This window comes from Nannospalax galili, unplaced genomic scaffold (genome assembly GCF_000622305.1).
Source record: "Nannospalax galili isolate Female #2095 unplaced genomic scaffold, S.galili_v1.0 scaffold1177, whole genome shotgun sequence".
Classification (NCBI taxonomy): Eukaryota; Metazoa; Chordata; class Mammalia; order Rodentia; family Spalacidae; genus Nannospalax; species Nannospalax galili.
Genome location: NW_008340309.1, coordinates 573297 through 578313, shown reverse-complemented (window position 1 = coordinate 578313; position 5017 = coordinate 573297).

Sequence of the window (5017 nt, the reverse complement as noted above, 5' to 3'; positions counted from 1 at the left end):
AAAGATAAGATTCAACCACCCTCATTATATTTATTTATTTAATATTTTATTTATCATTTTAATTTTATGTATATGAGTAATTTTATGAGTTATGTGTATATAATTTTATGAGTTGCCTGAGTGTATTGGCTGCATTTATATAAGTGCACCTGTGTTGTGCAATGCCTGAGGAGATAAGAAGAGGGCGTCAGATCCCCTGGAACTGGAGTTAGGACGGTTGTCAGCCGCCATGTGGGTGCTGGGAATTGAGCCCGGATCCTCTGAGTTGTCAGTGCCCTTAATCACTGAGCCACCTCTCCAGCCCCTTATAGTCACTTATTTGTGAATATGTGCTCATGCCGTGGTGTGTGTGTGGAGGTCAGAGGACAACTTGCGGGAGTTGGTTTTCTCCTTCCACCCTGTGTGTGGGTTCTGGGGACTGACTCAGCTCTCAGGCTTGGCAGCAAGCCACCCTTACCCACCGAATCATCTCACTGGCCCTTACGGTATTGTTAATGCACCCTTAACTAAATGGCTGCAGGATTTTTTTCTGCTACTGAGAATTGAACCTGGGTCTTCATGCATGCTGGTCAAGCACTCTAACACTGAGCTACATCCCCAGTGGTGAGATCAAACAGTACTTCATATTTATTTCCAATTAAATTTTATGTTTGGAAATGTAGGAGCTAAATCTTTATATCCAGAAGAAAATCCACGTATTCCCAATGATTCAGAAGTCATTTCTGTCTTGGCTGAGTTGCCTGGAGATTTCCGAAAATGGCCCTGTGTCAAGGTGTGAATTTCTCCCACTTGAGTGGAATGACTTCCTCTGCAGGGCCAGCCACCTGTTCACACCTCGGGGGAGCAGGAACTCAGCCACTGGGTTCACTCAGCTGTCAAAGTGTCGCTTCATTTGGACATGGTCTGTCTGTCTGTCTGCCTGGGAATGCCCTGGCCACCGTGGCTTGTGTTCTTTCATCTGCAGCTCATTTTGGGGGGAGGGGGAGGTGCAGGAAGAGGTCACAGACACATTACCACCCGGGAGGGACACCCACCAGCATCAGATCCCTAGAGCTCTCCTACAAGGCTAAGACCTCCCCTGTCCCCCCACAGTGAGTTGTCTTGGAGCTCTGTAACCTACTTTCTTAGAATAGGACAGATTCTGATTTCTAGAACACTTTTAGGAGTTCCTCACTAGATGTACTGGTAAGATCTTTTTCTCTTCTTGTCTCCCAGTGCTGGAGTCAAACCCAGGGTTTGGTCAGCACCAGACAAGCACTCTCTCAGCTGAGTCACATCGCCAGCCCCGAGAGCCTCTTTCAATGAAGCACGATTTGATTTCTTATCCATTGCTCCACCAGTCATGGATCCCAGTGATGATACTCAGTCATTTGAAAAGATTTCCTGATGATACAGTCATTTGAAAAGATTTCCTAATCCAATTTCCTGCCACAACGATTTACATCATAACTAGATTGCAGAATTCATAGCTTAAGAAAACCCCAATTCCTTAGTGTCTCTAAATTTTGCAGGGCATGGTAGAGCTCACCTGTAATCCCAACACTTGGGAGGCTAAGGCAGGAGGGTCTTGAGTTCTAGACCATTCTGGGCCACACAGTGAAAGCCTGAATCAACAGTATAAGATCATCTCTTGACAAACAGACAGACAATAAAAACAACATGCAAACAATTTTACTGAGATTTTCTTCATGGACAGACTGAACCTAAAGTCATTTATCAACTCCTTAAAATTACTAATAATAAGACAGGAAGGGGGATTCCCAAGATAATCTTCATTGCCTTTTTTTTTTTTTTTTCCTATAGAGACTATTTTTCAAGATCTCATTGATGCACTGGGCTTTACTGTATAAGGCCCATTTTTATTTTTAATTAACTCATTGTGTGAGTGGTATATGGGCATGGATATACACTCAGACCCACACATGTGGGGGCCAGAGGGGACGTAGGGTGTTTCCTCTATCACTCTCTACATTATTATTATTATTATTATTATTATTATTATTATTTGGTCTTTTTGAGAAAGGGTCTCCCTGTAGCCCCAGCTGACCTGGAACTCACTGTGTAGACCAGGCTGGCCTTGACTCACAGAGACCCGCCTGCCTCTGCCTCCCGAGTGCTGGGACTACAGATGTGCGCCACCACGCCCAGCTTCTCTTACTTTGTAGGACAGCGTCTCTCACTGATCCTGGAGCTTACTTGGCTAGGTTGGCCTGGCAACATCCTGGGATCTGCCTGTTTCCATTCCTCAGTGCTGGAGTTACAGGCACATGTAGTTGTGCCTTTTATGTGGGTGCTAGGGATTTGAACTCAGGTCCTGTGGTTTTCACAGCAAGCCCCTTTACACACTGGTCATCTCCCCAGCTCTTCAGACCTATTTTGAGATTGTTTATATTTATCAAAAACAAAGGGCTTGCTAGTTGTTTCTTAGAAGTATTTGTCTAATACTTAAAAAATCTGATAAGGAGTAAAAGTGAATGAGATTCATAAATGTTACCCATTTTGTCAGATAAGCTTTTTTTTTTTTTTTTTTGAAAGAGAACGACTTACTCTGTAACCAGGCTGTCCTAGAAATCACAGCCTTTGTGCCTCAGCCTCTTGAGTGCTGAGGGCTGGGATTCTAAGTGTGCACCATCCTGCCCTGTGGGACTAGTCTCTTGAAACATAAGACCCAGGTTTCAGCTTTCTAGACAGGAGTTGATGTCCTCACATACAATGATGTCATTCTAAGGGTGACTGCCATAAAAGGGTTGAACTGATATCTTGATAACTTAATCTTTTTCCTTTTTTTGAAACAGGGTCTCCCTGAAGCCCCAGATGGCCTGGAATTTGCTATGTAGACCAGGCAGGCCTCAAACTCACAAAGATCCACCTGCCTCTGCCTCCCGAGTGCTGGGATTAACATTGATGACTTAATCTTGAATGTACCAAAGTTCCCACAATTCTAGTAAAATATTAGGTATCCACCGCAGATGTGCTGGGAACACTGGTGTGTGTTTGTTGTGGCCTCCCCGTCCACCCCTTAGTATCCCTGGGTGAGGTAAGGCTGTCACTGGTTGCTTGGGTGGTATGTTCTAGATCTCTCAGATTGTGTGGTCTTGCAAACTGTGAGGCAGGCTGGAACTCTGTGTGAGGAGTCAGTGACACACTGTTGCTTCAAGAAATACCCATGACTGTGAGAGCCAAAAGAATGCAATGTTATAAGCGGGTGATATGTCGTTGGCCTGTCATCCTAGAACTCAAGACGTGGAGATGGGGGTAGAGGGGTGGGGGGTGTCAGGAGTTCAAGGCCAGCTCAGGCTTCGTGAGACCCAGACTTAAGAAGTGTTACGGTTTGACAGACCTGGAACCTGTTTCCTTTTCTACGTATTATTAAAGGATCTAAGAAACACATTTTAAAGGGTCTCCCTGATTCAGCAGATACACTTGGCTTTTCAGTGTCCCTTCTTCTACAGGCTTATGACAGTGAAATTTGTGCAGATCTGAGTAGGTCTGAATGTCCAAGAATTGTTTAAAAAACCTAGGGAACTGGGGCTGGAGAGATAGCACAGCAATTAAGAACACTGACTGTTCTTACAGAAGACCTGGGTTCGAATCCCATCACCCATACAGCAGCTAACAACTGTCCGTAACTCCAGTTCCAGGGGATCCGACAGTCTCTTCTGTCCTCCGAGGGCATTGCACGACTCAGGTGCACTTACCTACATGTAGGCAATATGTGCATACACATAAAATAAAAATAATAAATAAAGTATTTAAAAAAAACCTAAGTAACAAAGCTAGAAATTCAGTTTGTTAACCATTCAGTGATGATGAGAACACCATGGCAGGCATCATAGTCTGTCTCTCTCTTTCTCTCTCCTTCCTTTTCTTGAAGTACTCAGATTGAATGATAGAGCTCCATCCCAAGTCCCTTTTACACCAGTTAAGACAGAAGCTCCCTATGCTGCCCAGGCTGGCCTTGAACTTGTGATTCTCCTTGTGTTCTGGCCTCCTGGTAGCTTGGATTCCAGCTCTGCACCACGGGGTCGCTCAACCTGCTCTTGATGTTGTATTTGTGATTAGCTGCCGGCCCTATCCATGCAGGCTGTGGATTCCTCCAGAAGTGGGCTTCACGAACAGCTTCCTGAGAGTTACCCAGACTTCCCTGCAGTGATGTCAGCCTTCCGTTGCTCCCTCACCTGACTGTCTCACCAAACAGCATCTTGTTTTTTGAGCACGATGTCTCCCGTGTGCAAAGGAGGCACTGGAGGCTGAAGGTGGCCTCACTGCCTTCCTCTACCCGCTCTCCACTCTCCACGTTTTGAAAAAACATGCCTTTTTAAACCAAAGTGATCTTTCTAGTTTGGAGAGAGGTACAGCTGTGTGTCTAAACTCAAAACAGAGCAAGAACGCTAATGGGGTCCTACAGGGAGTGGCTGGTCATTTTCCCACGAGTTAAACTGCGGCTTCAAAACTTCCTAAAAATGTCTGCGTATAGTCTATCCTCTGATCCAACCACTGATTGCCAATCTGGCTGAAGTCTCTCCTGTTTTCCTCTGGGCTGAGGAAGGCTGCAGAGGACGGGAAGCTGAGGAGTGGTGGGCCAGTCTGCTTTGGGTCTATATGCATCCACACCCCACAACAGAAGTTCCTCTTGTCAGGGGGACTAAGTAACGGATGCCCCGGGGCTTGTTCATGTTAAATCATGTCCAGCTGCCTTAGCTGTTTGTCAGAGCTGGGAAAGCACTAATAAGCGCTGCATGCTAAAAAAGGACTTTTTTTTTCATTTATAGCTGAAGCATCGGAACGATCCGGAGGGCAGAGACCGTGTCTGCCTTATTCAATACTGAATTACCTAAATGGAACGCAGTACGCGGTCCCTCATCAGTACCCTGAAATACTTACGAGAAGGGTGACTATTCCCCTGATTGTTCAGACCCCTAAAGGTGCCTAAATGCCATGATTGTCTTGGTGGGAAAGGTCAAGAATTAAGTTGCTTCCCTTTTTGACCTGTTTTTCTTTTTTGAGACGGGGGGGG